At 42.1% G+C, this 13,576-nt stretch overlaps 1 long non-coding RNA gene across 2 annotated transcripts; it reads right to left on the bottom strand.

The window, feature by feature from the left end:
• Positions 1-3,130: 3,130 nt before the first annotated feature.
• Positions 3,131-5,664, bottom strand: LOC125522930. 2 transcript variants are annotated; one of them, XR_007290044.1, is made up of 4 exons: positions 5,548-5,664; positions 4,884-5,262; positions 4,018-4,241; positions 3,131-3,217 (listed from the first exon to the last, which is right to left on the bottom strand). It is a non-coding gene; the product is annotated as an uncharacterized LOC125522930 (long non-coding RNA). The 2 variants fall into 2 exon arrangements; XR_007290043.1 differs by lacking the exon at positions 3,131-3,217 and having other exon boundaries at positions 3,254-4,241.
• Between the last annotated feature and the right edge of the window lie 7,912 nt (positions 5,665-13,576).

Genomic DNA, 13,576 nt, shown 5'->3' with positions numbered 1-13,576 from the left:
GCCAGCTTGCTACGATCGTTCGTAATAAATCAAAACAAAGATATAATACTCTTTCCTTACAACTTCAGGTGAGTGTTACTGTCTTGTGCGTATTCGGTTTCCCTTATCTATTAGTCAAGGTTATAGTAATGTAATTGATGAGTTATGCATGTGTGTGCAGTTATCACTATATTCTCCTAGAGATTAAGCTTGAGCAGGGAGTAGTAACCGTCTTGGACTCTAAACGAAAAGATCCCAAGGAGTATGCGGACATGACTGAAATCCTCAAGAAGTAAGTTAAATCGATCATTATCCACCATATCAGCAACTTTGTTCATTTCCTGATATCAAGTAATTGTTTTCTTTGTCCGGCAGGGTTTGGAGAAAATTCACCAAAATAGTTCCGGGACTGCCGAAGGAGCTGGAATTTAGACACCCGAAAGTAAGTACTATAGTAGCATGTTCCGCGCATCTCCTAGTGATTCAAGCGCTAGTTTCATCAATACCATTTAGCATTCTTGCTTATCAGTTTGATTGACCTCTATTTCTTGTAAAGTGGTTGTGGCAGGAACAAGGGAATGATTTCTGTGGATACTACATCTGCGAGTCCATCCGCCACACGACCTGTGAGCGGGGCGGGTACTCTAACGAACAATATGAAGTACGTTAATAACAACATTCACAATTTTATTTTATTACCATCATTTGTGTTGAGTTTCATTCATTTATATATATATATATATATATATATATATGTATGTATGTATTGACCCCTTCTTCAAATTAGATGTTTCGGAAGCGGGATGAACTCCTAGCACCAGCTCGCATGCGAGCAATTCAAGAGGAATTGGCGGCATTCTTTCTTGACCACGTGATCCCTGAAGACGGAGAATTCTATGTGGACCCTGAGTCCGTATGATTATATTTGTAAGAGATAATTATTGTATATATGTAGCCGGTAGTGTCAGATAGATATACGAGAACTTGTTGTTCGACCAATCTCTCGGAGAAGGAGAGGTGGTCGATATCACTTCTTTCTGTATATATGCATATATGTTCATGACGATCTTCTGTTTCCTTCATTTGCTTACTAGCTTGCTAGCGTGTCTAGTCCTCTCTATATACGTATGTATAGTACGTAGCGTCGACCAAGCACGGACATAAGAGAGGACACTTCTCTCTATTAATTATAACTAGCTAACACAATATATGAAACACCTAAATTAACCCTGCAAAACCCCCAACCCCCCTCCCCCTTTCAAAAAAAAAAACAAAAACCCCAGCCACAGAAGTGCTGACGCGTGGATGCCTATTGGTCCCGGTTGGTGCCACCAACCGGGACCAAAGGGTCTCCTGACTGGGCTCTGCGCACTGCCCACGTGGAGGGCCTTTAGTCCCGGTTCTGGATTGAACCGGGACTAAAGGGGGCAGGTATTAGTACCGACACTTTAGTCCCGGTTCCGGAACCGGGACTAAAGGCCCTTACGAACCGGGACTATAGGCCCTTTTTCTACCAGTGACAGGACATGGACTAAATTTTTTTTGGTACATAAGGAGATTTATTTTAATATCCATAAGTTTACAATCTGCCAGTACAAGATTAGAAATAAAATCCGAACTATGTGGCAACCAACAAGCGGTGCTACGGGTCGTACGAGCATAAATGGCCAGACAGCGTGCTGCTGTATTGCAAACCTTTTAGTGCATCCAACATATGTATGCTCCCATTAAACCTCAAGCAATAATCAACTTAACCTTTTGTATGTGTGAATATGATATATATTAAGAAAACATTAAGGGCCCACAAAAAAAGAAAAATATTTTAAAAAATCCCAACATCAAACAGTTAATTTCTAAAGATAATAAATCTTGAAAAACCAATGTAAAAAAATTCTATCAACCGCCACATGCAGAGTGCATAGTATGCCCAATCGAAAAAATGCCCAAAACAAGCCGTAGGACCAGGGGTAAAAACAACACACCAATGTCTCCTCCATACCCCCTGTGCCAGCCAGTCATCATCCCTATCGTTCTGCGGCAGATTGCCTGGGCGATGGGGCCACCAGTGAGATCGATCGAGCCTTTCCTCTGGCTAACCATGTGTCTTCACCGTCATACCATAGTTCTCTCCCCTGTGCCATCCCTTTGCTGTAGCCGTCCTCTGTACATATACACCGGAATCTAGCCGAGCTAACATTGCTTATGTTTACTGCATGTCAAATAAAAATCTAGCATGACGGGTTTACTGGATATGTATAATATTTTGATACACTCTAACTTTATATACGAAACCGAAAAACACTTACAGTAAAAAACATTAAAGTACAATTAATATGACAATTAGCACATCGATAGCAATTTTTTTTGGAGGAACACGTCGATAGCAAACTTACATATGCTTACACGAAAACAATGAGAAATATTATATTATTATCTAATAAAGGAAAATAATAAATCATCATGACAAAATGCATGAAAAATAACACAAATATAATGTATGTGATGTGATTGGTCATAAAAAATGTTAGTACGGTATGCACAATTAGCATGTAGATGATAAATGGATAACACATATATCTATATATCAATAAAAAAACAAGCCTAAGAGAAAACTATGTTTGCAAAAATATTAAATTTGAAATGTCATCACATTTTTTTCAGTTTTTTAAGACAAATAAGTTATATGCTCTCATCATTGAACTTTCTAAAGTTCTAGCCTGCGCATCGAGCGGGCCACTTTGCTAGTTGGAAGTAAAAGTTGTAGTGCACAGTAAGGAAATTTTGTGGCGTGTGAGATTAGGCGTGCCTAACTTTAAATTAAAATTAGAATTCATGCATGCCAAATAACATCTCCGTGCAACATGCACATACATCCACATAATATTATAATATAGCTCAACAAAAGATAAGAGATTTTGCAGACATAAATTAGGACATGCAAACACGGGTTGTTGGTATAAAATAGTTGCATTTAGCGAAATTAGAAAACCCATATCTACACTGACCTGTAATATTATCAGTTTCGTGAACGTCAGTGGTGCTGTTGACCATGTATTGGATGTACTTTGGACCATTTGGTGTTATGAAAATATGGCAGTTATTTCACATAGACATGGAAGATAACCGTAGTCCTCGATTTGCTCGCTGAGTTATGTACGATATGAATGTTATCCAAAGGAGTAGGCGACCTCTCAGCTGCAGCAATACCTTCGGCTTCTTATACATTTCTTTCTCCTTTCTGTTCAAGCGAAAATAGGATAAAGCTACTTTAAAACACACTAACAATGGATGTCTTACAGCAGAAAGTGCAACGCACTATAAGCCTCGAATACCATTTTTTGCTAAGTTCTGTAACATTTCCTCTCTGTTGCTTATGCAAATATAAGCAGTTAATTTGCTTCTGAACTTGGCCAGCAGAAAGTGCCCACATATGCATCTCCCCGGCCAGCAGTCCAGCTTGGTGCTTCTCTGTTTCTGAGTTAAGTTGGTACTGTAATAATAGGAATCAGCCTATACTATTTTTCTTCTCACAAAAATCACTATTAATGTAAATGCTACTTGGGCCCAGAAAACGTATTGCTTTATCTCAACAACTACTTGTGTATGTGAGTAAATAGATCAAGAAATTACTTTCTAGCATTAGTTAGTTCCAGCAGCTCCTTCCTGCTATTATCCAAAATGTGCCTGTAATCACAATGTTCCTTTTATTCCTCCATAGCAGCATCCAACTACCATCGATAACTAAACTGTCTCTCATATTATGGGTTTCAACGACAATGCTGCCTAGAGGAAGTGGAGCCAGAATTATAAGCGATGGCGTGCCATTAGGACAGAGGTTGCGTGGCTCCGGGCAGATTACGGCAGCGTGCAACAACTTATAATATGACTAATGCACACGAACGGAAAACTGAATCAATTTGAATAAGTAAACAGTAGGCAAGACCAGAAGATCGGAATCTATTTTCATGTCAAAGAATATATTAGTTTGGTATATGAAACATGGCAAAAGTGGAAAATATGTAGCTCCTAACCACTTACCGTGGATTATTCAATGGGCTGGAGAATATGCAAACATGGATACGGCTAGTGGGTGCAGTAGTGACAGATGATAAACTCAAACGGTGGTGAGTTGAAAAGCCTCGCCACCAGTCCGCTGCAATTCCTTCACCTGGCAACCTAACCGATGGTGGCGTTCTCCTGATTTGCTTCAAACTGACATCAATACGCCTCCACCGTTGCATCAGCCATCATCCATTACACGCCTATGGGAAATAAAATAGATGCTCGATCTCAGAGGACGAGCACTGATTTACTCATTGATACAAAACTGACTAAAAGATCAGTCCTAGCTTTTTTGTTCATTTATGGACTGAAGTGTAGCATCTATAAATATTTCAAACTTGAATCAAATCGGGAGAAACAGAACTTATTTGCCAACCTCGTGGTCATTTTGTTTGCCCCAGTTTTTGTAGCAGCCACCTTTTACCTGGGGTTACTCAACCAAGCATACCCTTTTTTGAGTAGTTAATATAATGCAGAACACGAATTATATGTAATTGGACCAGGTATAGTATTTTAACAGGAACCAAGCCTTGAATAAAACAGGGAGCAATCAGACTTGAAGCACTACAGCGCGAATCAGTTGTTAAATTTAAAGTATCAACTTTCAGACTTGAAGCACTAAAGACTTTTGCTGAAAGATGTCATTATGTCAGTTTATGCTTGGCCACAATCACAAGCCAATAATGCTCAGATACCGCCTAAGAAAATATCTATACTTTCTTGTTTCCATAACAATGATGATTACTGTATGACGCTAGATTGGGTTAATGTTCTTCTGATGCTATCAACTGAATGCAGATTTGCAAAGGCTAAATAAAGGGCAGAAGATATGAGAAGCTTACCAGCTTGGTGGCGTTCTTGAGGAGCTCAAGCTTGGCATGCACGGTGACGGGAACCCTGATGGCCACCATCTTGATCCTCCAATAATCTATGGATTAGGCGGCAAATGGTTTATAACTCTGTCCAAACTTTAAAAATCACGAAGGGTTGCGCCAATTCGCTGCTCAATAAAAAAAATCATGCCAGTCTCTATCCCTTGCCAAGTCCCATTACAAAATATCTTTAATCTACCACTGCCCGACACGTACATGACACAAACACATAGACTTTCGGTCACCATATCCTCTCTCTTTCACTATAATAATCATCAAAATTTAGGAACACGCCTGTTGATGCTGCACTGAATTGTATGAACATCGTTCTTTCTACATCCTCCTAAACCTGAAATATGCAGAGTTAGAAAGTTTGTACTTTGTATATATATGATGATATTAAGAAAAGGAAAAAAGAGTATCAAGAACAGTTTTATATGTTTGGCCATGAGCCATTACAAACTTCGATATATCTATCTCTGCATATCGCAAACTATCACAAATGAAAAGTATTTTTTTTGTTTAGCTGCTCCATGGAACAACTTCTCTATATATATACTAAACATTCTCACAGATAACCAAAAATTAAAATGCGTATCAAGACATGAATATGTGTGTTTGACAAAGTAATTACCAGTCTCTGAACCATACTTCTAAAAACTGACAGGAACATGGTCATGAACTCCTCCCCAACGATCTCCCTGAAACCAAACACTCCCTGACCTATGGTCCTTCTCCTGCTGACCTGCCTGCCAATCAAGAAAACATAGGACCTTCACATCAACTCATGATCGCATATAAAGAAGTGATCGGCCATTGACTTGCGCATGTCTACCAAGAACAAAGAAGAAAATTTAATAAACTGAAGGTCCGACGATTAGGCTATTTTCCATTATAGCACAGATAAGCAAGTATACTTGGGATCAAGAAATCTAGCAGCTTCTAGTCAATACAGTAGCAACATATAGCAGTTTGTAATATCTCCCTGAACATCATCTACCACGTGGAAAGCAAAGCAAAAAAACACATCCCAAAAAAACAATGTGTTTCTCTCGAACAATTTCACTCGCTTGTTTTCTTCACAGATAGCCTGCAGCGGCGCCGCAATGTTTCCTCTATCTGAATCTTTCCCCTACAAATCGATAGTAAGCCGTAGCCACGATCCCCTTTCTCTTCCATCTCATCTAAGATCCAACTCCTTACCAACGACCCCTTGCCCCATGGGGAGGATCGCGCGGCGGACGGCTGGGGTTTCTGATGTGGCACAGAGGAAAGGGGCGGAGGGGATCGCCGTTGGGTTCCTGTCGATGTCGTAGTCGTCGGCTGGTGGTGTAATTGATATGGCCTAGAACGGATTGGATGAAGGGCTGGTGACCGAGGGGGGCGTGCGCCATGGGAGGGGGCGCTGGTGGGAGGGAGGAAGGAGGCGCCATGGGAGAGGAACACGAGGGGGCGCGGGAGCGGAGGTGCGGTGAGGAGACGGGTGGAGCGAGGGTGCGGGGACGGAGAGAAGCTTTCCTGGGCCGCCGAGGTTTCGCCGCCGCCGCTGAGCGCTCGTCGAGCTGCTGGACTCGGTGAAGTTGAAACGGGGGGAGAGAAACGGTAAAATAGGAGGGCCTTTTTGCAAAAAAGACCATGATGGGTGAGTGGGCGAAACGATACGTGCTTTATTAGTAGGTAAAGATAAAGATTAAGGGGTTAAAAGAGGAGAAAAAAATGATCACGGGGTTATGTGAACCATCCACTTTATTCATGGTAGTAAAATAAACTTTTTTCTAACAAATAATCTTGCCAACAAGTGCCCAAGTACACAAATAGTTTACTTGGTCACTCAAGCACTACGTTGAGCATAGGATAGCTCTTGAGGACTGAGCACTCAATTCCTGACGACTCATATTCTTAATCTAGCAACCTTTTTTCTTGCAATGGTTTTGCTAAGGGTTGATGTAGGAGAGGAAGTTGTTGAGACTCCATGGGATGTGTCATACTCATGAAATCTAGCTAGAACCTACCAACGGTGGTCATATTTATATGGATGAGTCACACATGATGAGGTTATTTGAAACATTTATATAGTATATATTTCATGAGATATTTGAGCATGCAAGAGCTTCATCAATAATTGAAGTCTCTAATGCCATACATAAGGGCATGAACCATCTTTTGTTCGTACTTGGTTGATAAGTGTCCTTCACATGCTATTAGCCAACTCATTCAATATTCTATGAGGTGAAGTCTTTAATTAATATGTGCATATAATGCTTGCTGACTAGCTTCAGATCGGAAATATTTGTGCTGCACATATCAGTATCTACCCTATCAATACTTGTGGACTCGGATAATTGGGCAGGTGAGCCAAAGCAACAAAACAAAGAGATGCTGAATTTTATTCTTGGTAATTAGATGTTGTTCCTTGAAACAAGGTGAATTGTGCCGTCATTTCTTCTCCTCTCCCCTGTCGTAAATACAGAGAAATTCAGAAATATATTTACCCCCTCCGCTCCCCCCCCCCCCCCTCCCCCATGACAGTCATGAAACAACACAACCCAATAGATGCTCACACATGCATGGAAGCATGCCCTGTGCATTTGGCGGTAAACCTTGTACCTATTAGGCATAACGGCCTTAAAAATCTGACTAGACCAAAGTAGCCCTCCGGCAAGTAATCCCAAACGGAGGGAGTGGTACATTTATTTTGTTGTTTCCTCCAAAAGATTCTGGAGAAGCTAATTAAGAATTCATCCTAGTTCTAACCAAAATTAAATCCATTTTCACATAGTAAGATAATAGATGACATGTCCACATATGACCATGTTTTTATGTTTGACTAATCTAGATGTTCTAAAGAATCATGTCAAGAATATTCTAAAAACACTTGACATGTTGGCCACGATAGGGCAAGATATACATACTTTCCCAATAGGAACATGTAACGACTGTAAAGCAGGGTAAATCTTACTCATTCCAGACAAGGATACCTGTAAGTCATTAAGTGACACAATTTAATAGAACATGAAATTCAAAATATTTAAGTCACAAGCGCTATAAAAAACCCAAACATCAAATAGATAGGAGATGGAGCATTTTTGAGATAAGATCACTATTATGACATACTTCTGTCTAATAGTCATATAAAGTCTAGTATATCACTCCCATAAAGGTGTGCTTTCTCAGCCAAGTGTATACCCAAAACCAACTCAACAACTATCGTTAGTCAAAAAGGTTACAAATGGGGAAAATAATTATTTCATCTTTCCCCCCACTTTGCAATGTACTAACTATGTATGCCTTCAATATATTGTGGTAATCTAGTAATCTATGGGTGTGTGCTTGAGTTGCTTCCCTCAAAGGCTTTCCCATTGTGGTGTTCATTTTATTATATTAGTTGCGTTTTACATAACAAGTACAAGACATTTCAAAACTTAAGGTTTATCAACAAGATCATGACCCTGCCCCTAGATTTCGATGTACTATCTGTTGTTGGCCCGGGGATATGCACCACTATTGTTTAGGCAAAGATGTTATCATATGTAACATCAACACATACTTTTTCGACCATGTTAACACATCTCATTGATACACTAGTAGAAAAGGGGGCAAAGGTCCAGGACGGGTCAGCCCATTAGTCCCGGTTCAGTCCAGAACCGGGGCCAATGGGGGCATTGGACCCGGTTCGTGATCCCAGGGGGCCGGCCGGGCCACGTGGGCCATTGGTCCCGGTTCGTCTGGACCTTTTGGTCCCGATTGGTGGGACGAACCGGGACCAATGGGCCTCGCTCCTGGCCCACTACCATTGGTCCCGGTTGGTGGCTTGAACCGGGACCAAAGGCTCCCCTTTAGTCCCGGTTCATGCCACCAACTGGGACCAATGAGGTGCCTATATATACCCCTCGCGCAAGAGTAGAGCACACTGCTCTGTTTTTTCTGGCCGAGGGGGAGAGGGCTTGGTGGTGCTCTAGCTCACCTCCTATGCACACAGGGTGTTCGACGGAGTGCCCGAGCCACACTACTTAAGCTTTCTCCTCTCCAAGCTCGACCTCCAAGCTCCATTTTCCTCAATATTTGTCTAGGTTTAGTGGTCTGTCACGCCCCGCCGTCGATCACCCGCGCCGAGCTCATCGCCGGCACCACCGTGGTGAGCCTCTTGTTCTTATCTTCTTTCTGAAAGGAAAAATATTCTTACTTGTATGTTTACATAGATACTTGTATTATTTTCTTATTTTTATTATTTCATCTTATATAGTGCGATGGTTTTGGTATCCGCCCCCGTCGGCCCACGTCCTGTCTATGATTCGGATGTGGTATATATATTATCTTTATAACTATTGGTTCATTTATTGTTTATGAAAGTTATGCCGACCAACGTGACATAGATTTTATTTATCTAGGATGTATGTGAACCGGAAATTCCAACCGACCCTATTGTCGAGAGGTTAAATTTAGTTGAAGAACAAAACAATTTCTTGAAGGAAAAAATAAAAAAATTGAGGAGGAGAAGATGATATTGGAGTTGCATGTTGCGGATGTCGTCGATGATCACAAGATCAAGATGGATGCAATGCGCTTGAAGATGAGAAAGATTAGAAAATATGCCATTCATACCGAGGCTTGGTATCATTATGCCGTTGGATCAATTATTACCTTGGTTGCGATTATGATCGCATTTGTTTTCGCATTGAAATGTTTTACATAGTTTCAATGTATGGTTTAATTAATTAGATGCTCTGGAGAGCTATATGTTGTTAGATGAAAACTATGTATGTACTTTGGTTTTAATGTGATGATGAACTTCTATTAATTTGGACACTTAGTTATATATAATGCACGCAGATGAACCGGCAATGAATGTACGGTGACAAACACACCTCCGAGTACATTAAGGGCGTGCATGAGTTTCTCGATGCGGCTGAGGCAAACAAGCAGAATGGTTTTATGTGTTGTCCATGCACTGAATGTGGGAATACGATGTCTTACTCTAACCGGAAAATCCTTCACTCCCACCTGCTTTACAAGGGTTTCATGCCACACTATAATGTTTGGACGAGGCACGGAGAAATAGGGGTTATGATGGAAGACGGCGAAGAAGAAGAGTACAATGACAACTATGTGCCCCCTGAATACGGTGATGCTGCAACGGGGGGAGCTGGTGAAGATCAAGAGGAACCAGACGATGTGCCCAATGATGCTGCCACGGGTGAAGCTGCTGAAGATCAAGAGGAACCAGACGATGTGCCCGATGATGATGATCTCCGCCGGGTCATTGTCGATGCAAGGACGCAATGCATTAGTCAAAAGGAGAAGCTGAAGTTCGATCGCATGTTAGAGGATCACAAAAAAGGGTTATACCCCAATTGCGAAGATGGCAACACAAAGCTCGGTACCGTACTGGAATTGCTGCAGTGGAAGGCAGAGAATGCTGTGGCTGACAAAGGATTTGAGAAGCTACTGAAAATATTGAAGAAGAAGCTTCCAAAGGATAACGAATTGCCCGACAGTACATACGTAGCAAAGAAGGTCGTATGCCCTCTAGGATTGGAGGTGGAGAAGATACATGCATGCCCTAATGACTGCATCCTCTACCGCGGTGCATACAAGGATCTGAACGCATGCCCGGTATGCGGTGCATTGCGGTATAAGATCAGATGAGATGACCCTGGTGATGTTGACGACGAGCCCCCCAGGAAGAGGGTTCCTGCGAAGGTGATGTGGTATGCTCCTATAATACCACGGCTGAAACGTCTGTTCAGAAACGGAGAGCATGCCAAGTTGATGCGATGGCACAGTGAGGACCGTAAGAAAGACGGGAAGTTGAGAGCACCCGCTGACGGGTCGCAGTGGAGAAAAATCAAGAGAAAGTACTGGGATGAGTGTGCAAAGGACCCAAGGAACGTATGGTTTGCTTTAAGCGCGGATGGCATTAATCCTTTCGGGGAGCAGAGCAGCAATCACAGCACCTGGCCCATGACTCTATGTATGTATAACCTTCCTCCTTGGATGTGCATGAAGCGGAAGTTCATTATGATGCCAGTTCTCATCCAAGGCCCTAAGCAACCCGGCAACGACATTGATGTTTACATAAGGCCATTAGTTGAAGAACTTTTACAGCTGTGGAATGGAAACGGTGTACGTACGTGGGATGAGCACAAACAGGAGGAATTTAACCTAAAGGCGTTGCTGTTCGTGACCATCAATGATTGGCCCGCTCTCAGTAACCTTTCAGGACAGACAAACAAAGGATACCACGCATGCACGCACTGTTGAGATGACACCGAAAGTATATACCTAGACAATTGCACGAAGAATGTGTACCTGTGCCATCGTCGATTTCTTCCGACCAACCATCAATGTTGAAAGAAAGGCAAGCATTTCAAAGGCGAGGCAGATCACCGGAAGAAGCCCGCCATGCGCACCGGTGATCACGTGCTTGCTATGGTCAATGATTTACACTACGTAATCTTTGGAAAGGGTCCCGGCGCACTAGCTGTTCTGAATGATGCTGAGGGACACGCACCCATGTGGAAGAAGAAATCTATATTTTGGGACCTACCCTACTGGAAAGACCTAGAGGTCCGCTCTTCAATCGACGTGGTGCACGTGACGAAGAACCTTTGCGTGAACCTGCTAGGCTTCTTGGGCGTGTATGGAAAGACAAAAGATACACCTGAGGCACGGGAGGACCTGCAACGTTTCCACGAAAAATACGGCATGCCTCCGAAGCAGTATGAAGGTCCTGCCAGCTACGCTCTTACGAAAGAAGAGAAAGAAATCTTCTTTGAATGCCTGCTCAGTATGAAGGTCCCGACTGGCTTCTCGTCGAATATAAAGGGAATAATAAATATGCCAGAGAAAAAGTTCCAGAACCTAAAGTCTCATGACTGCCACGTGATTATGACGCAACTGCTTCCGGTTGCATTGAGGGGGCTTCTACCGGAAAACATCTGATTAGCCATTGTGAGGCTATGTGCATTCCTCAATGCAATCTCTCAGAAGGTGATCGATCCAGAAATCGTACCAAGGCTAAGGAGTGATGTGGCGCAATGTCTTGTCAGTTTCGAGCTGGTGTTCCCACCATCCTTCTTCAATATGATGACGCACGTCCTAGTTCATCTAGTCGACGAGATTGTCATTCTGGGGCCCGTATTTCTACACAATATGTTCCCCTTTGAGAGGTTCATGGGAGTCCTAAAGAAATATGTTCGTAACCGCGCTAGGCCAAAAGGAAGCATCTCCATGGGCCATCAAACAGAGGATGTCATCGGGTTTTGTGTTGACTTCATTCCTGGCCTTAAGAAGATAGGTCTCCCTAAATCGCGGTATGAGGGGAGACTGACTGGAAAAGGCACTCTTGGAAGTGACTCAATAATATGCAGGGACGGATATTCTTGGTCTCAAGCACACTACACAGTTCTACAGAACTCTACCTTGGTGACCCCGTATGTCGATGAACACAAGAACAGTCTGCGCTCCAAACACCCGGAGCAGTGCGACAACTGGGTTACATGTGAACACATCAGGACTTTCAACAGTTGGTTGGAAGCACGTCTCAGAGGTGACAACATTGTTTGTGATGAGTTGTACTTGTTGTCCAGGGGACCATCTTTGACTGTATTGATTTAGAAAGGATACGAGATAAATGGGAATACATTTTACACGATTGACCAAGATCAAAAGAGCACCAACCAAAACAGCGGTGTCCGCTTTGATGCAACAACCGAGAGGGGAAAGGACACATATTATGGTTACATAGTGGACATATGGGAACTTGACTACGGACATGATTTTAAGGTCCCTTTGTTTAAGTGCAAATGGGTCAATCTGTCAGGAGGCGGGGTACAGGTAGACCCATAGTATGGAATAACAAAAGTGGATCTGAAAAATCTTGGGTACACTGACGAACCGTTCGTCCTAGCCAATGATGTGGCACAGGTTATCTATGTGAAGGACATGTCTACCAGACCGAGAAAAAGAAAAGATAAGGAAGCGAATACATCATACGATGAGCCAAAGCGCCACATAGTTCTTTCAGGAAAAAGGGACATCCTGGGAGTGGAGGGCAAGACAGACATGTCTGAAGATTATGAAAAGTTTCATGAAATTCCTCCCTTCAATGTCAAGGCTGACCCAAGCATCCTGATAAACGATGAAGATTATCCATGGTTACGGCGGAATAAGCAAATGACACGAGCGAAGAAAAAGTGAAGACTTTCTCCCGCAACTATTATGATGATACCATGCCAACTTTGTAACAGATGAGTATGATACCATTGTCCGTTTTGTACATGCACATGTTATGCCAACTTTTTCAGAGTTCATTTGAAAACTATGAATTTAGGTCGAGTTTTCTCTATAGGTGCATCTATGTTCATTTTTTTAGTAAAGTTAATCACAAACTTGTGATTCACACAAATTTCAAAGAATTCAAATTTGAAAACTAATGGCACTAACAAAAAGTTTATAAGTTTTCTAAAACTAATGACACAAAGAAATCACTAAAAAACTGTAAGTATTTAGTTTTAAGTAGAAATAAAAAAATAAAAAACCAAAAAATATAGAAATAAAAAAGAAAAAACCAAAAAAATGCCACCTACTGGGCCTCCACGGCCTGAATACGACTAGAAACCCTACATGGGCCAGGATTCAGGCCCGCAGAGGCCCAATAGGCC

Source organism: Triticum urartu, chromosome 7 (genome assembly GCF_003073215.2).
Source record: "Triticum urartu cultivar G1812 chromosome 7, Tu2.1, whole genome shotgun sequence".
Classification (NCBI taxonomy): Eukaryota; Viridiplantae; Streptophyta; class Magnoliopsida; order Poales; family Poaceae; genus Triticum; species Triticum urartu.
The sequence above is the reverse complement of the archived record's forward strand: the minus strand, read 5'-3'. Positions and strand labels throughout refer to the sequence as shown.